Raw genomic sequence first — 26,615 nt, 5'->3', positions numbered from 1 at the left:
AAAAACATTTCAAATTACATAATTACATTTACATAGTAAGAATTCAATAATGACACAATCAGAGGCCGCTTAAAACAAGCTAACATAAACGACCAAAATATATTGATTCAATAACTGGTAAGCAACAATAATATATATTAAATAATAAATATTAAATAGCCAATAAACATACATCGTTAGGTTATACAAAGCATACATTATCTTATCATAAAAAGCAATGCAGTCCGAGAGTCTCATTGAGGCCATGAGGGGACAAAGTATACAACTCGAGGATCCAACGGGTCTCCTTGCGTAGCAAACATAGCGATCTATCGCCACCCCTCAAAAGAGGGGGTTCATGATCGATAATCATGTACTGCATAGCAGCATAATAATGTCCAGCTTGTAAAAAATGACGTGATACAGGTTGGTCACTCTGTCCAGCTATATAAGCAGCCCTCACTGCTGATTTGTGATTTGCAATCCTCTCTCTAAGGGTCTTATCAGTCTTCCCAACATAATGCAACCCACAGGGACATGACAACAAATAGATAATGAATTTAGTGGTGCACATCACTCGATGTTTAATAATATATTGCTTACCACTATAAGGATGACAAAATGTCTTACCTATAGTTAAAGACCTGCAGGTCACACAATTGAGACGGCAACAAGGATATACCAGGATACAATTTATTTAGGAAGGATAGAATAGGAAGAATAGGAGGAGGGGTAGCAATGTATGTGAAAAAAAGCATAAATGCTACTTTAATACAAAATATTGAAGACAAAACTGAGGCCCTTTGGGTCACCATAGAAACCGGGGAGAAGGATGTTATTTGCATTGGGGTGATCTATAGACCACCAGGCCAGGGGCAGGATTTGGACAGAAACCTATTGTTGGACATCACTAAAATGGCTTTAAAGGGAAAAGTCATAATCATGGGAGACTTTAATTTACCTGATGTAAATTGGGAGGGGTCTTTTGCAAATTCAGCTACAAGTGGCAAATTTCTACATTCCTTACAGGGAGCATCTCTCAAGCAATTGGTGACGGAGCCCACTCGCAAAGATTCAATATTAGATTTAATTCTTACAAATGGTGATAGGATATTTGACATATATGTGGGTGAGCACCTGGGATCCAGTGATCATCAAGCAGTATGGTTTAGTATAAAGACAAGATCCAACTCCTGTCACACAAAAACAAAGGTGTTGGATTTTAGAAATGCTGATTTTTCAAAAATGGGGAGATGTTTAAGTGATTCCTTGGCGGACTGGTGTAACTTGGAAGGAGTGCAGGAGAGGTGGGAAAACCTGAAAAGTGCAATACTAAGTGCAACTGATCTTTGTATCAAAAGGGTTAGGAAAAGCACCAGGAAAAGGAAGCCAGTGTGGTTCACAAAAGAAGTATCAACTAGTGTGAAAGCAAAAAAGATGGCTTTTAGGAAATACAAACAGACTCAAAATAATAATGACAAAGAGGGGTATCTTGACAGACGGAAGGATGCTAAGAAAGTGATCAGACATGCAAAGGCAGAAGCTGAGGAAAAAATGGCCCAGTCAGTAGATAAAGGGGGCAAAACTTTTTTTAAGTATATAAGTGAAAGGAGAAAATCAAATGAAGGAATAATAAGACTTAAGACAGAGAGTGAGAATTTGGTGGAGGGAGACAAGGCAATATCAGATCACCTAAATAATTATTTTTGCTCAGTATTTACTACAGAAGAAGGGATGGGGCCACAGTTAAGTTGCAAGGACATTCATAAAAATAAGGTAGATGAAAGTACATTTACAGAGGAGAAGGTCCTAACAGAACTTTCACAACTAAAAGTGGATAAATCAATGGGACCAGATGGGATACACCCAAGGATACTCAAAGAGCTAAAAGATGTGCTGGTTACACCGTTAACAGAATTATTTAACCAGTCACTAAATACAGGTGCCATTCCAGAGGACTGGAAAAGAGCAAATGTAGTTCCACTGCACAAAAGTGGAAGCAAGGAAGAAGCAAGTAACTACAGACCAGTAAGCCTTACATCAGTAGTGGGGAAAGTAATGGAAAAACTATTAAAAGAAAGAGTTGTGGAATATCTTAAATCAAACCACTTACAGGATCCAAAATAGCATGGATTTACTGGTGGTAGATCATGCCAAACAAATCTTATTGACTTTTTTGACTCTGTGACGAAAATAATAGATCAAGGGGGAGCTGTAGATGTAGCATATCTAGACTTTAGTAAGGCATTTGACACTGTCCCACATCGCAGACTGCTAAATAAACTTGAAAGCATGGGGGTGGATTATAAAACAGTTAAATGGATAAGAACCTGGTTGCAGGATAGGAAACAGACAGTTGTAGTTAATGGAGTGCAATCTATGGAGGGAAATGTTACCAGTGGAGTACCCCAGGGATCTGTACTTGGTCCAGTTCTCTTTAATATCTTTGCTGGTGACATTGCAGATGGTATTGAAGGGAATGTATGCCTTTTTGCAGATGATACAAAGATATTGTTAGGGTCTCCTGCCCTGTGCTGCCACGTCGTCATGGCAACCGGGAGACAAGTGCTAGTGGAGTAACCTGAGCGCAGCTGATACTCCGGTTCGGGTCTTTTGCTGTGCAGTGGTTATAGGCTCTGTGCACGGCAGGGGATCCGGTGCTGGTTTTTGTGCTCACAGTCTGTGAGGTCTGAGTGGGGCATGGACAGCACCTGCTTTATAAGGCCTCTTTTCAGGGTAAGCAGATGCTGCTGAATCTTTGTTGGTTAGTCAGTTCATGAAAGTTAGCCAGTACTGTGTAGCTTTGTATTTGTTTGTTGCTTACTGCAAATAGGCCTGGGGATTTGGTATTACACTCTGCCAATCCAGACCTAGCAGTAAGACTGGAGTCAGTCGTTTAGCTTGCTGGGGTTCTGTTACTACTCTGTGAACTTAGCAAGTTTGCGGCTGTATTCTAAGACTTGCCTGTCTAATCCTGTGTCACTGTGCTAGGTGTCAGGGGTCAGTTTAGTGGCAGTAAGCTAAAACCTGTGCACTGCAAGTGAGAATTAGGATTGTGGAGATTCTACTTGTGTCTATCATTCCATCTCTGACCAAGGAGTTTACTGCCACACCCGTTGGTAACCCTTTAGGGTTTTGCTGTTGCCCTTAGCAACAGCATTTCGGGTTCTCTACGTATTAAAACACAACATCTTGCTTTTCCATCTGAGCAGTTCTAATACAAGGGAGATACCCAGTTCCTTAGCCTCTGGGCTTCTCTGTTCACTTTGTGTGTATTTTGTTACCCTATCACCTTCTGTGTACATTATGTCATATCCCCCAGTTTGTCTGTGAGTCCATCTGTTTTGCATAACAGTTCAAACACCAGTACATTCCTGCAGACACTGGAGTGCATAACAGTTCAAACACCAGTACTTTCCTGCAGGCACTGGTGTGCATAACATATTCAGCAGCCTAATACTCCTGTTGAAATTTTGTGGGAATATGGAGCATACCCCTCAAAATACGTTGCAACAGGTGGTCGATCAGGTGCAGGTCCTGACTCGACAATTTAATGATTTGTCCATTAAAATGCACACCTCCCAGGCTGCTGGCGGAGCTCCCGCAGCAGCAGCACCTGCAGGGGTTAAGGAGCCGAAAGTAAATCTCCCGGATCGTTTTTCTGGAGATCGCTCGCAGTTCTTTTGTTTCAAGGAGAGCTGCAAGCTATACTTCCGGCTTAGGCCTCAGTCTTCTGGGTCGGAGATTCAGCGGGTGGGCATAGTGATTTCCTTGCTACAAGGAGACCCACAGGTCTGGGCATATGGGTTGCAGCCTGACTGTCCGTCGCTTAAAAGTGTTGATGCTTTTTTACGGCACTGGGCATGTTGTATGATGACCCTGACAAGACGGCCTCAGCCGAGGCTCAGATTTCGATCCTTAAGCAAGGGCGAAGGCCAGTTGAGGTTTACTGTACGGAGTTTCGGAGGTTGGCCCATGATACCCAGTGGAATGACCCAGCCCTGAGACACCAGTACCGAAGAGGTCTTTCTAACCAGATAAAGGACCAACTGGTACAATATCCCTTGCCTGATAGCTTGGATCAGCTCATGCAGTTATCCATCCGGGTGGATAGACGGCTGAGAGAGCGTAGGCTTGAAAGGGAGACTGAGATTTCCTTCCTTCCCAAGGGAACCTCAGACTCTGAGGAATTTTCTGAGGAGCCTATGCAGATTGGGGCTACCCGCCTCTCCTCGCGTGAGAAGACGCGGAGGAGACAGCAGGGGTTGTGTTTGTACTGTGGGAATAAAGGTCATGTGGTAGTATCATGCCCAGAAAAGCCGGAAAACTTCAGGGCCTGAGGGTGATGGGAAATATCCTGTCAGGCCAGAAGTCAGAATTTCCCAAGAAGACTTTTATCATTCCGGTGACCTTGAAGATCCTCGGTCAAACTGTCAAGACTGAGGCCTTTGTGGACAGTGGGGCCGACGGGGTTTTTATGGACCGCCAATTCGCCCTGAAACACTCTGTTCCCTTAGTACCCTTGGCATCGGAAATTGAGATTTGTGGGTTAAACGGGGAACCATTATCCCAAGGTAAAATTACCTCTTGCACTAGCCAGATTTCTTTGTTTATTGGAGCCACACACTCTGAAAAATTGTCCTTTTATGTGACTGTCTGTACTTTTGCCCCATTGGTGTTGGGGTTACCCTGGTTAAGGGCCCACAATCCTCAATTTGACTGGGTCTCTAGGGAGATTCTTAGTTGGGGTACTGATTGTTTCAGGAGTTGCTTGAGCCTTCCAGTCAGGCTCTCGCAGCTAAGTTTGCCAGGATTGCCAGGGTGTTATGCAGATTTTGCGGACGTGTTCTCCAAAAAAGTTGCAGAGGTACTACCACCCCATCGCCCCTATGACTGTGCCATTGATTTGTTGCCAAATGCTAAGCTTCCCAAGAGCAGGTTGTACTCCCTGTCACGTCCTGAGACTCAGGCTATGGCAGAGTACATTCAGGAGAACTTGGCTAAGGGATTTATCAGACCTTCACAGTCTCCAGTTGGGTCGGGGTTCTTCTTCGTGGGTAAAAAGGACGGTTCGTTGCGACCCTGCATCGACTTCAGGGAATTGAACCGTATCACGATTAAAAACTCATACCCACTGCCTCTCATTTCGGTCTTGTTTGACCAGCTTCGTACTGCCACCATTTTTTCTAAGATTGACCTACGCGGTGCGTACAATCTAATCCGAATAAGAGAGGGGGATGAATGGAAGACTGCCTTTAATACCCACTCAGGGCATTATGAATATTTGGTGATGCCTTTTGGGCTCTGTAATGCCCCGGCAGTCTTCCAGGATTTCATGAATGATGTGCTCAGGGAATATTTGGATAGATTCTTAGTTGTATACTTAGATGACATCCTAATCTTCTCCCATTCCCTGGAGGAACATCGGAAGCATGTACGCTTAGTCCTCCAGAAACTCAGAGACCACCGGCTTGGGGCGAAGCTGGAGAAGTGCGAATTTGAAGTTCAGCAAATCGCATTTCTAGGATATATTATCTCCCCAGAAGGTTTCCAAATGGAGGGTTCCAAGGTACAGGCAGTCCTGGATTGGGTGCAGCCCACTAGTTTGAAGGCGCTTCAGCGTTTCCTGGGCTTTGCAAATTTTTATAGACGATTTATCGCTGGATTTTCGTCTATAGTGGCGCCCTTGGTGGCACTCACTAAGAAAGGGGCGGATGTTGCTCACTGGTCTTGTGAGGCTAAAGCGGCTTTTGCCCGTCTCAAAAGGGCATTTGTTTCGGCCAAGGTGCTGCGACACCCAGATCCAGAGCGTCCTTTTGTGGTGGAGGTGGATGCCTCTGAGATGGGTATTGGGGCAGTGCTTTCTCAGATGGGAGTGTCTGATAATCGCCTTCATCCCTGTGCTTACTTTTCCCGTAAATTTTCGCCTGCCGAGATGAATTATGACGTGGGTAACCGGGAATTGTTGGCTATTAAGGATGCACTCGAGGAGTGGAGACACTGGCTTGAGGGGGCTAAGTTTGTGGTCTCAATTCTCACTGACCATAAGAATCTGGCATATTTAGAGTCAGCAAAGCGTCTCAATGCCAGGCAGGCACGATGGGCTTTGTTTTTTGCTCGCTTTAATTTTTTGATAACATATCGCCCTGGGTCAAAAAACATCAAGGCTGATGCGCTCTCGCGGAGTTTTGCTCCAATCCAGGAGACCACCGAGGAGCCGTTGCCCATTGTTTCCCCATCATGTATTAAAGTGGGCATTACCCAGGACCTCTTATCATTAGTCCTTAGAGCACAGGAGCAGGCTCCTCCAGACCTTCCGGTAGGTCTTTTGTTTGTGCCTCCTAGGTTAAGACAGCGAGTGTTCCTGGAATTCCATGCCAAGAAGTCGGCAGGTCACCCGGGTATTGCCAGAACTCGGGAGTTGCTATCTAGGGCGGTGTGGTGGCCCTCGGTGGCTAAGGATGTGGATCAGTGGGTTCGGGCATGTGACATCTGTGCCCAAAATAAGACTCCTAGAGGGGTTCCTGTTGGCCCATTACATCCACTCTCTATCCCATCTAAGCCATGGACCCACATTTCAATGGATTTTGTGGTGGACTTGCCCAAATCCTCGGGGATGACAGCCATCTGGGTTGTCGTTGACAGGTTTTCGAAGATGGCGCACTTCGTTCCACTGGTTGGGCTGCCATCAGCCAGACGCCTGTCTGAATTATTTATGCTGCATGTTGTGCGTCTCCACGGGTTGCCACTTGATGTGGTCTCTGACCGCGGATCCCAGTTTGTGGCCAAATTCTGGAGGGCATTTTGTTCCGATCTCCAGATTTCTGTCAGCTTGTCGTCAGGCTACCATCCGCAGTCTAATGGGCAGACTGAAAGGGTGAACCAGTCCTTGGAGCAGTTCCTCAGGTGTTATGTCTCCAAGTGTCAGACTGACTGGGTTGCTCATCTGTCCATGGCGGAGTTTGCCTATAACAACGCGGCTCACTCTGCTACAGGGATCTCTCCCTTCCTTTGTGTGTATGGGCATCATCCTAAGGCCAATTCTTTTGACCCCCTGGACTCCACGCCTGGTGGTTCCTCTGTGGTTTCGGTCCTTAGAGGTATTTGGCGGAAAGTGAAGAAAGCCCTTGTGTCTGTGTCATTAGTGACCAAAAGGGTTTTTGATAAGCGGAAAAGACCCTGCAGCTTCAAATTAGGAGACTTTGTCTGGTTGTCTACCAAGAATTTGAAGTTGAGACAGCCATCTCATAAGTTAGGGCCCCGGTTCATCGGCCCTTATAAGATCACCAGGGTTATCAATCCGGTGGCATTTCAGTTAGATCTGCCCCGTTCTTTGGGTATCAATAAAACATTTCATTGTTCCCTTTTAAAACGGGCGATTAGTAATCCTTCTTCCAGTGGAAGACCTTCCCCTCTTCTGATACGTGGCCAGAGGGAGTTTGTTGTTGAAAGGATTCTTGACTCCAAGGTGGTTCGGGGTCGGCTGTCATTTTTGGTGCACTGGAAGGGGTCTAGCCCGGAGGAGCGGTCGTGGGTGCGCAGTTGTGATCTTCATGCCCCCAGACTGATACGCTCTTTCTTCTCGCAGTTCCCCGATAAACCCGGTGGTAGGGGTTCTTTGACCCCTCGTCAGAGGGGGGGTACTGTTAGGGTCTCCTGCCCTGTGCTGCCACGTCGTCATGGCAACCGGGAGACAAGTGCTAGTGGAGTAACCTGAGCGCAGCTGATACTCCGGTTCGGGTCTTTTGCTGTGCAGTGGTTATAGGCTCTGTGCACGGCAGGGGATCCGGTGCTGGTTTTTGTGCTCACAGTCTGTGAGGTCTGAGTGGGGCGTGGACAGCACCTGCTTTATAAGGCCTCTTTTCAGGGTAAGCAGATGCTGCTGAATCTTTGTTGGTTAGTCAGTTCATGAAAGTTAGCCAGTACTGTGTAGCTTTGTATTTGTTTGTTGCTTACTGCAAATAGGCCTGGGGATTTGGTATTACACTCTGCCAATCCAGACCTAGCAGTAAGACTGGAGTCAGTCGTTTAGCTTGCTGGGGTTCTGTTACTACTCTGTGAACTTAGCAAGTTTGCGGCTGTATTCTAAGACTTGCCTGTCTAATCCTGTCTCACTGTGCTAGGTGTCAGGGGTCAGTTTAGTGGCAGTAAGCTAAAACCTGTGCACTGCAAGTGAGAATTAGGATTGTGGAGATTCTCCTTGTGTCTATCATTCCATCTCTGACCAAGGAGTTTACTGCCACACCCGTTGGTAACCCTTTAGGGTTTTGCTGTTGCCCTTAGCAACAGCATTTCGGGTTCTCTACGTATTAAAACACAACATCTTGCTTTTCCATCTGAGCAGTTCTAATACAAGGGAGATACCCAGTTCCTTAGCCTCTGGGCTTCTCTGTTCACTTTGTGTGTATTTTGTTACCCTATCACCTTCTGTGTACATTATGTCATATCCCCCAGTTTGTCTGTGAGTCCATCTGTTTTGCATAACAGTTCAAACACCAGTACATTCCTGCAGACACTGGAGTGCATAACAGTTCAAACACCAGTACTTTCCTGCAGGCACTGGTGTGCATAACAGATATGCAACAGGGTAGACACACCAGGAGGGGTAAAACAAATGATTGAAGACCTAGCTAGGCTTGAGAAATGGTCAAGAACTTGGCAACTACAGTTTAATGCTAAAAAATGCAAAATCATGCACTTGGGTCTCAAAAACCCAAAGGCGAAATATAGTATCAAGGGTACTATAATGGAAACTACTGAGGAGGAAAGGGATTTAGGAGTCACTATTTCAAGTGACTTGAAGGCAGGAAAGCAATGCAACAAAGCAATGAGAAAGGCAAGTCAGATGCTTGGTTGCATAGGGAAAGGAATCAGTAGCAGGAAAAAAGAAGTGATAATGCCACTGTATAGGTCATTGGTGCGGCCCCAACTGGAATACTGTGTCCAGTTCTGGAGACCATATCTCCAGAAGGATATAAATACATTAGAGAGTGTACAAAGAAAGGCAACTAAAATGGTGCATGGCCTACATCACAAAACGTACCCGGAAAGGCTAAAAGATCTTCACATGTATAGTTTGGAGGAGAGAAGGGAAAGGGGAGACATGATAGAAACTTTCAAATATATCAAGGGTCTTAACAAAGTTCAGGAGGGAAACATTCTTCAAAGGAAGAGAAGTATTAGAACTCGAGGACATACACTGAGACTGGAGGGGGGGAGGTTCAGGGGAAATTTAAGGAAAAATTACTTCACAGAAATGGTAGTGGATAAGTGGAATAGTCTCCCATCAGAGGTGGTAGAGGCTAAGACTGTAAAGCAATTTAAACATGCTTGGGATAGGCATATGAATATCCTTACAAAGAATTAAGGTTCAAAAAGGGTTGAGATTACCTAAAGGATCAAAAAAAGAGCAGACTAGATGGGCCAAGTGGTTCTTATCTGCCGTCAAATTCTATGTTTCTATGTTTCTATGTAACAACCGTTCTGTAAGGATAAAAAATTCTGTTCACTTTGTGCAGCCTGTAAACCTGTCACATCTGTGCGCATGACCCAATCCCTTATGTTACGCCCTTGTGTATAACACTGCATAATTCTAGTATTAGAAATATTCAAATCTAATCAAAGGCCAATGGCGCCTAGCAGTATTTGTAATCATCCTGCTTCTATCATTAAAGTAAGTTACCCAAGGTAACACATCATTACGTTGTTTGTCTCTCTTTTTTAAAAGATCAACACTTGAGCAACTTAATGCTCTCTGTTTAGCCTTCAAAAGAAGTTTGCGATCATAACCCCTGCTTGAAAACTTATCAACCATTACATCAATATTAGCAGCAGCCTGATTCACATCCGTGCAAATCCTAATTGCCCTTACAAACTGTGAATAGGGTAAGCTATATTTCATAGACTTTGGATAAAAACTCTGCGCATGCAACAGCGAAACCCTATCTCTAGGCTTACAATATAGATCAGAGGATATGGTACCATCCCGCAATATTACCTTAACATCCAAATAATTGACCGAAGTTGAGTCAATCGTATATCTTAGCTTAATCGGATGATCAGTTTTGTTGTTTGAGTCAAAAAACATTTCAAATGCCTGTTTAGAACCAGACCAAATTATAAAGAGATCATCAATATACCTCAAAAATAATCTCACACTTTCTGAAAAAATGGGATTATCAAAAAATAATTCCTGTTCAGCCAAAAACATATATGTATTGGCGTACGATGGGGCCACATTGGACCCCATCGCACAGCCAGCTGTTTGTAAATAAAATTGACTGTTAAACAAAAAATAATTGCAGGTGAGCACCATCTCCAAAAGATCAATAATCAGGTCAACATCTGGACCAACATATGCAGGATGATTTGAAATAAGTTTCCTAACAGCATATAAACCCTGGGTGTTGGGGATCACAGTATACAAACTAGTAATGTCAATACTGCATAGAAGACAATCAGGGGGAATAGGGCCAATAGCATCCAATCTTTTTAGAAAGGCAGTAGTATCAGGTATATATCTGGGATGATCAATAATAGCGAATCAAGGTAAGTTGAAATGTGTTGCAGTAAACCATTACGGGCAGCAATGATAGGTCGACCAGGGCAGGATTGCATGGACTTATGTACCTTCGGTAATGAATATAACACATGAACCGTAGGATGTTCTACAATTTAAAGCATGCATCAGCTCGCTAGAAATAAGACCCATGTCAACAGCTGATTGTAATCTATGTCTAATTCTCTCCAAAAATAACCAAGTTGGATCACAATCCAATACATGATAAACATGTCTATCACTAAGTTGCCGTTCAAGTTCTGCTATATATGCTTTGTATAACCTAATGATGTATGTTTATTGGCTATTTAATATTTATTATTTAATATACTGTATATTATTGTGGCTTACCAGTTATTGAATCAATATATTTTGGTAGTTTATGTTAGCTTGTTTTAAGCGGCCTCTGATTGTGTCATTATTAAATTCTAATAATGTAAATGTAATTTATGTAATTTGAAATGTTTTTTCATTAGTTTTGTAGCCATGTACATGTTTCATGTTTTTGCTACTGTTATGGTATTAGGGCACTGTTGTTATGTGCTGTGATACTGTATCTGTATGCTCTATTTATGTCACCTTGAAAACGGGCGCAATATGGTGACATAGGTTTCCTGCGCCGGAGTACCGTGCGATGTTGCCTCACCATACACCTGTGGTAATTGTTGTTTTGTGTTACTCCGGTTATGGGCGGGTATTGGTGACGTGGTTATGCTGCGCCGACATTCCTGGCCTGTACACCTGGGTATGATAATGTGGTGATTGGACTGCTTTATAAGGTATGTGTATTGTGTTCTGTGTTATCCTGATGACGACGCAATTTATAGTAAGGAATAGATATGAAATAGATTTGAACATATGAGTTAAACGTTAAGATGATTTAGGAAATAATTTTGTATATGTGTGCATATAGATATACTGTATATATTTGTGTTTTACTGCAATATTAATAGTCATTGTGTAGAGAACAGGTTTTAGGCCATAAATGATAATAGGTATGTGACAGAGCTCTTTTGGTCACTTGGACACTGGAATTCACAGGTGTGCTTACAGTAGATTGAAATCAGCTTCAGAATACCTTTGGCAATCATAAAACTGGTTTGTCTATTGTCCAGTATAGGCCAAGCTACAGTACATGTTATACTTTTTATATATTGTTCAGCTGGTGGACAGCCAGTGGGAAGAAGCTTTTAATGGATCTGGTCGACTTCGCGGGAATGGACCTGTAGTGTCTGCCTGATGGAAGCAGTTCAAACAGTTTGTGACCTGGGTGCTGCATATCTGCCACGATTTTCTCCTCTCGCTTCCTGACTGATATAATTCCTGGACTGGGGGAGGTCAGCCCCAACAATCTTTTCAGCTGTCCTAACAAGATACGCCAATCTGTGAATCCCTGCCATGTGACACTGTTACTGGATACCTGAGCGCGTGCATTAATTTCAACACGGTCACTGCCACCAGCCAAAGTACAAATGTTTAGGGTATGACCCAAGGCAAACTTATGGCTTTTGCCTGCACCCAGAATTATTAATATTTTGGTAACGCCTCTTTCTGAGAGCTGGGTTGGATACACAACAGAAACCAGAGCTAAAATTAGATTATTTAATTTAAGTAAAACACTTCAAAGCTTATGTTACAGAAAAGAAAGATACAAGATATAATGATAAAAAGTCAAAGTCACATTAGTAAAGGCAGTTTCGAGAAAAATAGGGAGATAAAACCCACCGGTCCTACCACATGCAGAGTGGAACGATTGGATGAAGTGAAGCCTCTTCAGATATTATCTTGACATTACAGAGCCAGGATGCTTCTCCTGACTCGCTTCTTTGATAATGGACAACTTGCAGTCTGTGAGTGGTGCATTTAAGAACTCAAACTGCCCTCTCTTGTAGCCCCCACCTCGGGGTTCCTTAACCCTTTCCAGATCAGCGTTAATTGTGTAAACTCAACTGTAACATGTGGTCTCTTGGTCATATATGCAGGGGCTGGCTAATTATTTTTCCATTCCTTTTGAAGCTGGGCAATCAGGTTTATCAATCATACTAAGACACTGTTTTCCATGTGAGGGGTCATGGTGCACTAATTGGGGTTCCCTGTCACTTTTCGAAGAAAACGACACCAAAAAAAGTAAAAAAAACCTTATGTCAACCTTTTTCCATGTCGACCTAGTACATGTCGACCTAATGACCATGTCGACGTAGTAATCATGTCAACCTAATGCAAGTCGACCAAACGTGGCTGACCCAATGTATGTTGACCTAACTCATGTCGACCTAATGAACCACACCACATTGAAATTTACTTCCCGCAGAACTTGAAGTTTGATGATATAATCGAGGGTTTGCAGCTTCTATAGCAAGAAAAAGGAGCTTGATGTAAACTGTTGATGTAAACGATGAGTTTGACGACTATATTTAATGTATCATTTCGTATTATTGTCATTAGTCTATGTTTCTGTAGAATAAAAAAAATACAATTTGTATCAGCAAACAATAATTGAATCTGTGGTAAATTGTGACACACAATTAAAGATTTTTAGATGAATATGAGCAAAAAAATTGGTGGTGGGGGGTGGTGGCCACTTCTATATTAGCCTAGGGCGGTTGGAACCCTTAATCAGACCCTGCCATTAGTACAGTACTTAGCAGCTAAATAGCATAAGTAGCAAACATTACCGTAACACCACAGATTGGACCAGACAATTAACAGTGGTACGGATAGGACAACTCACTGAAGCCTGAGGTAGCAAGAAGTGATGAGTAGCATATGGTGGTGTTTGAACCAATTCAGTACTTAATGATACTGTACCAAATGTATAGGTGACCAAACAGTGTCAGAGTTGCAAAGTCAGAGAAAGAAAGAAAAAATTGATGAAGAACTGGTGATATAGATAATGCCAGAGAGGAACAATAGGGAGGGCCCTGTACAGGAGAGCTTATGTACAGTAATAAGGGAAATTGGTGATCAGTTGTATGGTGAACTGGGAGGGATATAGGGTGAAGAGTGTTGAGTTATAAGGAGGGCTGGGAAGATTACTGGTACTGGGTGAGGAAGTGAGGTTTAGAGGTGGGGGACCTTGAGTGAAATGTTGAAGGCAAGTGTCAGAGGAATTGATGAGGTTGGAGGTTAAGCAATGGTTGGAGGGGGTGCAGAAAGGACAGGGGAAGTGTGGTAGGATAAGAGGTTAGAGTTGTAGGGGAAAGGCTGCTATAGGGCTTTATACTGTATGTTAGGCATTTTGAGTGAATTATGAGGCAGATTGAGAGTCAGTAAAGCAGGTTGCGGCGGGTTGGGGCAGACTCTAAAATGGAAAAGAAAATTAGAAGAGCTGCAGCATTAAAGATTGAAGTGGGGTGAAATGAGATAGACTGAGGTAAAAGAGCATAACGTTACAGTAGTCTAGGCAGGAAATAATGAAAGCTTTGGTGACATCCAGGATGAAGATGGCCCAAATTCCAGGTGAAAGCAGCAAGACTGATAGATGGCCTGAATGTGGGGGTGAATAACAAAGCCTTTCACTGTCATGCATGTTAGTGCCCTACAGTATATAATCTCCAGTGGCAGTATTTGTCCTAGCTTCTCCTCACACCTACACAAGATAAAGTACTGTTTGGGGAACTCCCCAACTCCATCCCTGCAAAAATTACTTTTGTAGATAAACATCGGGTGTGGTATACAAGTAAGACAGTTAAAAGATAGACAGTCATTAGGTCGACAACATATTGCCAGCAGTCAAAAGTGCAACAGGGTCAAAAGTCCACCATGGTCAAAAGGTAGACAGAAATTTTTTTATTTTTTTTTCAATTTTTGTGTTACTTTTGTTGGCAGAGTGTTCTGGGCTATCTGGTGCAGTGACTTCAGTCCACATACTATGTGACTAAGGTGGTCATTCCAACTTGATCGCATGTAGCAATATTTTGCTACTCGTGCGATCAACTTGACGCTGCCTATGGGGGAGTGTATTTTAGCATAGCAGGGTTGCGATCGCTTGTGCTATGCTAAAAAGTTTCAAGCAAAACAAGACTAGCCCTGCAGCTACTTACCCAGTGCGACGGATCCAGCAAAGAAGGTCCCAGCTGTGACGTCAGAAATCCACCCTCCAAACGCCTGGACACACCTGCGTTCGCCTTACCACGTTCGGAAAATGGTGAGTAGTTGCCCCAATCCTCCTTCCCGCTGCCAATCTTCTTGCGATCGCACCTGCGATCGCTTTCATCGGTCCTGGCGTCGTTGCCAGGCGACAGCCGTCACTAGGCAACGATGTGCGTGCGCAATGCGGCCGCCACGCAGCCGCAGTTCTGACCCGTTTGCACGGCAGCAAAGAACCGCTGCGTGCGAACGGGTCGGAATGACCCCCTTAAACAGTAATGCAGGTTTCTTTAGTGTACACAGGTGACTCAGATGTAACACTGATAGCGGTAATCAGGAGCCCATATATCACACAAGGTAACAGCATTAGGTAGTGGTACTTATCAGCTGTCTGTGGTGGTGAAGCATGGAGGACTGCACAGCTGGGCAGTCTGACTCCCACTAGAGAGAAGATGATGCGTGCACTGAAACACTGTGAGTCTCTGTAGCTGAGATACGCTCCCGGTCTCAGCTCTGCACACTTGTACACACAGGACTCTGTCTCTCAGTATCTGTGTGTGTGTCACACTCTCCTCAGTCTCTCTCTGAGATGAAGGAACAGGAACTAACATCATATAACTCCGCCTCCGAGTGACTCCTGGCAGTAGAGGTCTAACATTAGGGGATGTACCCATAGACAGATACACAGAAGGAGACAAGTACAGAGCACACTATATCCTAACAAGTTTGTGTCCCCTCACAGGCTCGCTGCGCTTCAGGCTTGGTGACTCGCTACACTCCACTCACCACAAGGTGATGTGGATAGTAAATGTAAAAAAAAGGAGTAAAAGCATGGAAAAAACCCTAAAAAAAATGTGTCGACCCTGACAGACTTTTGACCCTGTCGACCTTTTTGACTGTCAACCTTTTGACCCTGTTGGACTTTTGACTGCCGACCATATGGTGTTGACCTATAAATACTATCTATCCTTTAACCATCAATCGCCTCCCATAAACATCCAGCTAGTCTGTCTAGAAAAGGCATATATATATATATATATTTGGTGAAGCATGTACAGGTGCGCTGGTGACTCTTTGATATACAATCCACAGACCAACGATCCGGGCTTGAGGCACAGGTAATAATTAATTACCGCAGCAGTCTCTCCTATAGTCACTCCGAACTCCGGGAGAAATGTTTTCTAGAAATAAAGATGAGGAGAAAGTGCGCTCATAGTGCAAATCAGTACTTTAATGGATTATCCATTAAAGTACTGATTTGCACTATGAGCGCACTTTCTCCTCATCTTTATTTCTAGAAAATATCTATATATATATATATATATATATATATATACACTGCTCAAAAAAATAAAGGGTACACTAAAATAACCATGCTAGATCTGAATGAATGAAATATTCTTATTAAATACTTCGTTCTTTACATAGTTAAATGTGCTGACAACAAAATCACACAAAAATTATCAATGGAAATCAAATTTATTAACCCATGGAGGTCTGGATTTGGAGTCACATTCAAAATTAAAGTGGAAAAACACACTACAGGCTGATCCAACTTTGATGTAATGTCCTTAAAACAAGTCAAAATGAGGCTCAGTAGTGTGTGTGGCCTCCACGTGCCTGTATGACCTCCCTACAACGCCTGGGCATGCTCCTGATGAGGTGGCGGATAGTCTCCTGAGGGATCTCCTCCCAGACCTGGACTAAAGCATCCGCCAACTCCTGGACAGTCTGTGGTGCAACGTGGCGTTGGTGGATGGAGCGAGACAGGATGTCCCAGATGTGCTCAATTGGATTCAGGTCTGGGGAACGGGCGGGCCAGTCCATAGCATCAATGCCTTCGTCTTGCAGGAACTGCTGACACACTCCAGCCACATGAGGTCTATCATTGTCTTGCATTAGGAGGAACCCAGGGCCAACCGCACCAGCATATGGTCTCACAAGGGGTCTGAGGATCTCATCTAGGTACCTAATGGCAGTCAGGCTACCTCTGCTGAGCACATGGAGGGCTGTGCGGCCCGCCAAAGAAATGCTACCCCACACCATTACTGACCCACTGCCAAACTGGTCATGCTGGAGGATGTTGCAGGCAGCAGAACATTCTCCTTGGCGTCTCCAGACTCTGTCACGTCTGTCACATGTGCTCAGTGATAACCTGCTTTCATCTGTGAAGAGCACAGGGCGCCAGTAGCGAATTTGCCAATCTTGGTGTTCTCTGGCAAATGCCAAACGTCCTGCACGGTGTTGAGCTGTAAGCACAACCCCCACCTGTGGACGTCGGGCCCTCATACCACCCTCATGAAGTCTGTTTCTGATCGTTTGAGTAGACACATGCACATTTGTGGCTTGCTGGAGGTCATTTTGCAGGGCTCTAGCAGAGCTCCTCCTGTTCCTCCTTGCACAAAGGCGGAGGTAGCGGTCCTGCTGCTGGGTTGTTGCCCTCCTACGACCTCCTCCATGTCTCCTGATGTACTGGCCTGTCTCCTGGTAGCGCCTCCATGCTCTGGACACTACGCTGACAGACACAGCAAACCTTCTTGCCAGAGCTCGCATTGATGTGCCATCCTGGATGAGCTGCACTACCTGAGCCACTTGTGTGGGTTGTAGACTCCGTCTCATGCTACCACTAAAGTGAAAACACCGCCAGCTTTTAAAAGTGACCAAAACATCAGCCAGAAAGCATAGGAGCTGAGAAGTGGTCTGTGGTCACCACCTGCAGAACAACTCCTTTATTGGGGGTGTCTTGCTAATTGCCTATAATTTCCACCTGTTGTCTATTCCATTTGCACAACAGCATGTGAAATTGATTGTCAATCAGTGTTGCTTCCAAAGTGGACAGTTTGATTTCACAGAAGTGTGATTGACTTGGAGTAACATTGTGTTGTTTAAGTGTTCCCTTTATTTTTTTGAGCAATACATATATATATATATATATATATCCAGTAAATAGGAGCACTCACCAGTCTTCATAATATTTCTTATTTTTATTAGCAGCAAGACATCAATCAAGGGGTGTAATCGACGTTTCGGTTCCAATTGGAACCTTTGTCAAGATCATAAAGCACAGTAAATGGTCCCCTTATAAACCCTAAAGTGACCCTCCCCCTAATTAGTCAATTACAATCTATCAAATGCTCATATCAACAGCAAACAGATAGACAACACATATAAAGACAACACATGGACACATACAACATACAAATAAAAACTTGAAATCCGTATATACCGATTAGACACATGTGTCTACTGTGAACCGCGGCTCTCAGCGATACAAGGGCGGTGTGCGTTCCACTGCGCACCTTACTTCCGGCATCTGGAACGCAAGTTCCGGACCCGTGACCGGAAGTGCACAGTCTCGTCTCTCAAATCCTACATCAGTTCCCAGCCCTCAATAGTCCGGTCTCCATGGAGACAAGTATCATATCGGAAACACATATAGCTGAAACAGCATCCTAGAATTATTTGCTGGTACAGTGTAGTCAGATCTCAAAATTATTAGTAAAACACAGTGGACTCATATATCAAATCGGAAGGATCACAATGAATCAACAGCACGTGAACTGTATCATAGTCTTACGTCATATTATCTCCAGAATATTAACCATTAGTCAAAACACTACAATAAAATCAATAAACAAAAGACATGGGTAGCGACACAGACCGTCCACCTAAGGAAGCCACAGAAAGCAAAAAAAGAAAAAAGAGAAAATATCAGAAAAAAATGAAAAATAAAAAATTGATGAATAAAGATTCAGACCTTAGTCCCATAAGTATGTATAATTCATTCCAGAAAGATACCATATTGGATGCCCTCATTCAGGCCTCTAGGGCGTATAGTGTCCAGTCGGTAGATCCATGATGCCTCGCGTTGGAGCAATAGTTTTGCTCTATCACCACCTCTTTTTAAAGGAGCTATCCGGTCTATAATCATACATTTTAATGAAGCCAGGGTGTGTTTTGCCTCAAAAAAGTGCCTAGCAACAGGCTTATCTGAGTATCCCTCATTCAATGCTGTTCTGATGGATAAGCGATGGTTCGCCATCCTCTCACGGAATGGACGAACCGTTTTGCCTACATACATCAGGGAGCATGGGCACGTAAGTGTGTAGATAATAAAATCAGAGGTACAACTCACTCGCTGGCTGATCTTAATTTTCTGTCCAGTGTGTGGATGGTGGAAATATTCACCAGAGGTCATGCTTCTGCAAGTCGTGCAATTCACGCATCGATAACACCCCTTCCTTTGTACCGATAGCCAAGAGTCAGATTCTGATCTTAATGGTCTATCTGGCTGCATAAGAATGTCATTTAAATTCCGTCCCCGTCTAAAGCTGATAAGAGGTTTAGCTGGTAAATGCTTGCAGAGGACTGGATCACTTTTAACCACCGGCCAGAGATTTTTAACTGCTCGTCGAACAACAGGACCAGCTGTGTCAAACGTTGTCGTGACCACAAAAGGATTCTGTGGCCTGCATTGTTTCTTGACATTTCCTGATGAGAAGATCTTTAAAGCTTTACGTACACAGTTATCAATAGTCTGTTGACTATAGCCCCTAGAGGAAAATCTCAACTTCATCTCTTCTATTTGTTTATTGGCTATATCGGGTTCTGAGTTGTTACGGAGTACCCGCAGAAATTGTGAAATAGGCATATTCTGTTTGAGCGAGCCTGGGTGATGGCTTCCAAAATGTAATAAAGTATTGCGATCTGTGGCCTTCCTGAACAGTCTGTGTCCATACCCGTCTCCGTGGCATAGACGGTTACATCAAGAAAATTGATCTCCTCTCTACTAAATTCCATAGTAAATCTGATCGGAGAATCAAGGATGTTAAGATGCTCCAACATCTCCTGGAGTGCCATCTCACTGCCTATCCAAATCAGGAACACGTCATCAATGAAGCGACAGTAGAAGCCGATACTATCTCCAAACAGCGGGAGAATGTGTGTATTTTCATAAGCGTCCATAAATATATTAGCGTACGATGGTGCAATATTACTGCCCATCGCAGTCCCCGCTGTTTGAAGATAGTATCGGCCGCCATATTGAAAGTAATTGCACGTAAGGGTCAGTTCAAGCAAATCAATTAAAAATTCAATTGGCGGAGAGACCATCTGTGTACCAGACAAGGCTCTACGTATAGCCATCAAACCATCGTTATGTGGTATAACGGTGTATAAAGACACCACATCCATCGTGACCAGGATCCCCCGCATCGAAGATGGAAGTGTTTTAATCAATCCCAAGAAATCACTAGTATCCTGTATATAGCTCTTTGTGTTCCCAACATATATCTGAAGGAAACTATCCAGAAATTGTGCCACAGGTGAAAATAGAAAGTTCCGGGCCGAGATAATCGGTCGACCCGGAGGGCTCACCAGAGTCTTATGTATCTTAGGCAACAAATAGAGCATAGGACAAATGGGATAATCAGTCTTGAGAAAGCTTAGAACATCACAGTCAATCCAGCCATTAGAGAAACCAAAATCTAGGCTACTATCCAGACGGTTTTTAAAGGAAATTGTAGGGTATCCCCCCAATATCCTATAAGTATCCCTGTCTGATAGCTGCCTCAATGCCTCTTTGCCGTAATCCTTAGTATCTAATATTACCACAGCGCCCCCCTTATCGGCTGGGCGTATGGTTATTAGTGGGTTATCTTTAAGGTCCCTAAGTGCATTCTTCTCAAGTGGACTCAAATTGGATCTAATATGTTTCTGTTTGGTAAGTGATTCAAGTATATACTGATCTAGTAATCTGGTAAAAGTTTTTATACTCGGATTTAGTGAGGGTGGATCATATTTACTCCTTTTCTTAAATTGTGTCGTAGTGTAGTCCATTTTACGTGTACTCTGAAACTTCTGTCAATCTGAGCTTTCTACCCAGCTTATATTTATCAACTGACCATCTAAATTTATCAAATTTTGGTGTTGGGATAAAGCTTAGCCCTTTAGATAGCAAGCTTATCTCGGATTCCGTCAGTTTATGCGAAGATAGGTTAATTACTGAATCTTCTGCGCTTTTGTTGTCTTCTTTTTTTCTTTTGTGTTTGCCCCGCCGGAGGTGGGGCCTCCTGTGTTTAAAGCCGTATTGTTAATTTTAGAGCGAGTCTTAGCCCTGGATAGGGGAGGTTTACCAGATATCTGGGAATCCGAAGAGTCCCTATCTGAGGATGAAAAACTATCAAATTGAGACTGATTGTGATAATGTCTGTTATTTCTAGATCTAATGGTAATGAATTATCACTACCCGTGAGCCATCTATAGACTCTATGGTCCTTGTAATCACGTTCAACTTTAGTGAGTTTGGCCCTTTTAAATGTCACCAGATCTTTATGGTATTTATCAATTTGATCTTTAAGTTTACTCAGCCACTGTTGTGAAGTGTCTGCCTGTAAAACCTCGGTTGCTACGGAGCGTGAGTCAATTAACTCCGTCCTCACTTTCTTTAAATCAACACCTACCTCCTCTATCACAAGCAAAAGTAAATCAGATGAGCATTTATTCAGGACCGAGCACCATCTTCTGCAAAAGGCTGGGTTGTTCCTCCCAATTGTGGGGATGTTTTTAATACGGAAGCCCCTAGGTAGTTGTTTTTTACGATAATAGTCGGACAAAAATTGCCCATGCAGCAGAAGGTCCACTTCCTTTTTCTGTAAATTAAGCAGTTTATGGTACAAGTCTAATGCACTCTCTGCTGGTAGCCGCTCAAAGTCGCTAAAACCAGACAGTACCCTCTCCGCATCCTCATCGGTTAAAGCTAAGAGCTCATGTTCAGCTGAAAATAGAAGCTCAGTTGACACAATATTATCCATATGAAAAACGAATGGTCTTCACTCAAAACACAAAAGCGTTATATCACTATCTCTTAAGTCAAGAAACCGTCTATGCCACAGAGTCTAAAAAACTGTAAATAAAAAAAAATGTACAAAAAATCAAAAATGAAAAATAAAAAGATGAGAGGAAAAACATAAAAGAAAAAGTATTCAGAAAAACTCAGGGAGAAAAATACAAAATCATAAGTTCATGTCCAGAGTTCACGTCTGTAGTAGAGCCATTTCACTAAGACATTTCATATCTAGCAATTCTGACAAAAAGTCCTTAAGATGAACAATCCTGTTTGCCTGGTGCCGGACATAAAGTTGCAACTTAAATGCTGAAACATAAATATTCCCAGAACAGTCCACACTCTGGCCTTATCCACATATGCTGGGGTGACTTCCACAAAATGATAAATCGTCAAGATCCATCAGTACCAATATATATCCAGTAAATAGGAGCACTCACCAGTCTTCATAATATTTCTTATTTTTATTAGCAGCAAGACATCAATCAAGGGGTGTAATCGACGTTTCGGTTCCAAGTGGAACCTTTGTAAAGATCATAAAGCACAGTAAATGGTCCCCTTATAAACCCTAAAGTGACCCTCCCCCTAATTAGTCAATTACAATCTATCAAATGCTCATATCAACAGCAAACAGATAGACAACACATATAAAGACAACACATGGACACATACAACATACAAATAAAAACTTGAAATCCGTATATACCGATTAGACACATGTGTCCACTGTGAACCGCGGCTCTCAGCGATACAAGAGCGGCGTGCGTTCCACTGCGCACCTTACTTCCGGCATCTGGAACGCAAGTTCCGGACCCGTGACCGGAAGTGCACAGTCTCGTCTCTCAAATCCTACATCAGTTCCCAGCCCTCAATAGTCCGGTCTCCATGGAGACAAGTATTATATCGGAAATACATATAGCTGAAACAGCATCCTAGAATTATTTGCTGGTACAGTGTAGTCAGATCTCAAAATTATTAGTAAAACACAGTGGACTCATATATCAAATCGGAAGGATCACAATGAATCAACAGCACGTGAACTGTATCATAGTCTTACGTCATATTATCTCCAGAATATTAACCATTAGTCAAAACACTACAATAAAATCAATAAACAAAAGACATGGGTAGCGACACAGACCGTCCACCTAAGGAAGCCACAGAAAGCAAAAAAAGAAAAAAGAAAAAATATCAGAAAAAAATGAAAAACAAAAAATTGATGAATAAAGATTCAGACCTTAGTCCCATAAGTATGTATAATTCATTCCAGAAAGATACCATATTGGATGCCCTCATTCAGGCCTCTAGGGCGTATAGTGTCCAGTCGGTAGATCCATGATGCCTCGCGTTGGAGCAATAGTTTTGCTCTATCACCACCTCTTTTTAAAGGAGCTATCCGGTCTATAATCATACATTTCAATGAAGCCAGGGTGTGTTTTGCCTCAAAAAAGTGCCTAGCAACAGGCTTATCTGAGTGTCCCTCATTCAATGCTGTTCTGATGGATAAGCGATGGTTCGCCATCCTCTCATGGAATGGACGAACCGTTTTGCCTATATACATCAGGGAGCATGGGCACGTAAGTGTGTAGATAATAAAATCAGAGGTACAACTCACTCGCTGGCTGATCTTAATTTTCTGTCCAGTGTGTGGATGGTGGAAATATTCACCAGAGGTCATGCTTCTGCAAGTCGTTTAATCTTCCCTTTGTGGCAGCAATAGTGGGCATACAGTAGATAGCTGTAAGTGCAAGGCTAATTAGGAAGCCACACTTAACGCATTTTTAACCCAAATGGTTCTTCTATATATTTGCTGTTTAATGTTTCTATCATGTGAGAACACTTCATATTAAATTTGCCTTTATCAAAAGGTGTCTTCACTACCATTATGTCTGTTTTGTTTTCCCAAACCCACTAATGATGAGTGAATGAGACACATCATCTCATTGAGCCCAATTCAGTTGTAGCTGGAGTAGCAGCGACTGTTGCAAAGTACCGATGTTCAGCAATTTGCATATGTGATCCCGTACTGCGCATGTGCAGTTAAGGTCTGCAAAGTCGATCGCACTATGGCATCAGACTCTGGTTCTCAAAATCAAGGCATGTTGCTGTCATTGTGGGGGAGGGACTAATGCAGAATTTCCATCTGGGGACGGAGATTTCCTGGCCCCTTTGTTATTGCTGTAGCAGCCGGCTTGCGAGACCCCATGGATCAAGCAGGATGCTAATGGTGTTGCAGATGTTCCAATGCTGCCTCTAGGACGCAGCTTAGATCAGTTATATACATGCAGTAGGTGTGACGCCTTCTGCTGCATTACCATAATAGAGCTAATGCTGCTACTTCTATGTAAACAGCAACAATAGTCCCTCCAACTGGGTTTGGTATGAATTGCCGATGGCCAGGATGCCAGCCATCAGTATACTGGCAGTGGCATCCCCGCCCCGAGTATGCCGACAGCAGGGCGGATGTTAGTAAGACCCTTGTGGGCACGCTGCAGGCATGTAGGCTTGCTGCGCTTGCCACAGGTTATATTCTCCCTCTATGGGTGTTGTGGACACCCATGACTATGTTTGTCCTACCCACTAACACTTATAATACTGGGTTAGTAGTGCCCAATTTTCATATGCAAAATGGTCATAGCCCACCACTGACATACAGGATTCAGATCTTCAGTAGATGTAATGCTCTTCTTTTACAATAATTTCATAGTTTAATACATACATATCTAATAAAGGAGCAGGGGCGTCGGAATGGGGGGGGGGGAGGGGGGCAAGTGGGCAGCTCGCTCCCCCCAAACATAAGGAGGCGCCGATTCTGGTGCAGAAGAGCGGCTAGGTGAAGTACCGCTGCCGCACTCAGGGGCAGATGTATTAACCTGGAGAAGGCATAAGGAAGTGATAAACCAGTGATATGTGCAAGGTGATAAAGACACCAGTCAATCAGCTCCAATATGTAAATTAACAGTTAGGATCTGATTGGCTGGTGCCTTTATCACCTTGCACATATCACTGGTTTATCACTTCCTTATGCATTCTCCAGGTTAATACATCTGCCCCTCAGTCAGAACACTGCTTCCCCTGCTAGACTGTCGTTGGTGCAGGTATGCGGCTGCCATGACCCCGTACTGCCTTCAGGGGCCGCCGCTCCACCTGCACTCGTACACACTACGCTGCATCTCCCCCTTCCCCTGCGCCGGAGATCTGAGCAGCTCGACTTCTTAATCGGCCCCGGCACCATCTCTCCAACAGCGCCGCTCAGCGCTCCGTGGGGGGTGAAGCAGAGGTCTGCCTCTGCATCTCATTACCGGGCACATGTTCCTGGAGTGCCCTCCTCGAGTTACCTCCAGCCTCACAATCCCGGCCAAGCAGCCGCGGCGCCACGGTGCTGCTTGTGAGCTAGCATATTGATCCTTCACTGACCTCCTCTTTGGCCTGTGCCTAGGTCTGCGGTCCTCCCTCGCTGACACCCATAGCCAGATTAAGGGGGGGATGCAGGGCATACTGTACCCTGGGCCCCCCTCTGTCAGGGGGCCCCCCGGTCAGAGCACAGTGACATCACTAGCTTTCTCTCTTATGCAGCAGCAGAACCAGCAGCCAGAATGCAAGCAGAACAGAATGCAGTGCAGGCAGAGACACAGGAGTATCAGATTTCATGAACTATCGATGGAGCTTCCCAACCAGAGGAGAGATAGGAGGGTGGATAGAGCTGTAACTGACACAGGGATGTAAGTGACACAGGTTGGGATCCCTGTGTCACTTACAGCTCTCTCCACACCTGGTGTCTGAATCCTGTGTAACTTATTATCTAATGAGGGTCTAGGGCAGTGGTAGCCAACCCTGGTTCTCGAGAGCTACCAAGAGTTCATGTTTTCCAACTCACCTAGCAGGTGCACAGGTGCAGTCCTTACTCACTGACACATTTTAAAAGATCCACAGATGGAGTTAATTACTTAACTTGTGATTCTGTGAGAACTGGAAAACGTTAACTGTTGGTAGCTCTCAAGGACCAGGGTTGGCTATCCCTGGTCTAGAGAAAGATAGAGAGAAACACACCCCCACAGAGTCCTCCTGAGTCTTGTCCCAGAGTGTACAGAAGCTGCTGCTATTTTTGCATGTGACAAGATAAATTATAGATTTAATTTTTCTATGTGTATTTCAAGGTTGTTTAAGTTGTCTTTGCTCCACTACAAGAACATTTTATAAAATAGTTGTCTTTCAATTAGGTGTTTAGTTTAAATCTAATATACACCATTGGGCTAAATTTAATATACACAATCCATACATCCCAACATGACCCATTCCAGGAGGGACAAAATGTTCTCTACCTGGACTTGCTCTTAATTTATGATTGCAATCACCTGTGTTGAAATACCTTTCCTATCAATTAAATAGTTCAACACAGGTGACTGCAATCATATTAAGAGGGAAGTCCATGTACAGAGCATTTTGTCCCTCCTGGAATGGGTCATGTTGGGAGGTCAGCACAATCTTATGGTGTCCACACACTGAACGATTCACGAACGATGCAATATGATTTGCGATTTCCCTTGAACTCCCCCCGGGAGCTCCCTGGCAGCCCCCAACTCACAATTTTGGAAAATAGTGGTTTTTAACAAACAATTTATCGTATGATCTCTAAAGAAATTTACAGACATTGGCAGATCTTGACTGCAGCAGGTAAGATCAGAGGATTTCATCATACAAGCTGCAGGGATGCGCATCGGATCGTTATCGTTATAAGAGAACATACGATTTGCACTTTTGTGAATGATAAATCGTTATGATTTATCGTTTTCGTCCAAATTGACAGTAAAATCGCTCAGTGTGTGGGCACCTTTATATACAGCCCCTCCCCTTCCACCGGGGCCCCCCTGTATAAAGTGCCCCAGGCACCCCAAAGGCTTAATCCGGCCCTGCTGACACCCCAAGCTTGAGGTGAGTGACCAGGGGGCCCTGTGACCTCATGTCCTCCCACCCCCCTGTGTGTGGCCCCCTGTACCATGCCTTATGTGTGTGTGCCACTCTGTCCCCCTCAACCTGGTGTGTGGCCCCCTGTACCATGCCTTATGTGTGTGTGCCACTCTGTCCCCCTCAACCTGGTGTGTGGCCCCCTGTACCATGCCTTATGTGTGTGTGCCACTCTGTCCC

This window comes from Pseudophryne corroboree, chromosome 1 (assembly GCF_028390025.1).
Source record: "Pseudophryne corroboree isolate aPseCor3 chromosome 1, aPseCor3.hap2, whole genome shotgun sequence".
In the NCBI taxonomy this organism is placed as follows: Eukaryota; Metazoa; Chordata; class Amphibia; order Anura; family Myobatrachidae; genus Pseudophryne; species Pseudophryne corroboree.
The sequence above is the reverse complement of the archived record's forward strand: the minus strand, read 5'-3'. Positions refer to the sequence as shown.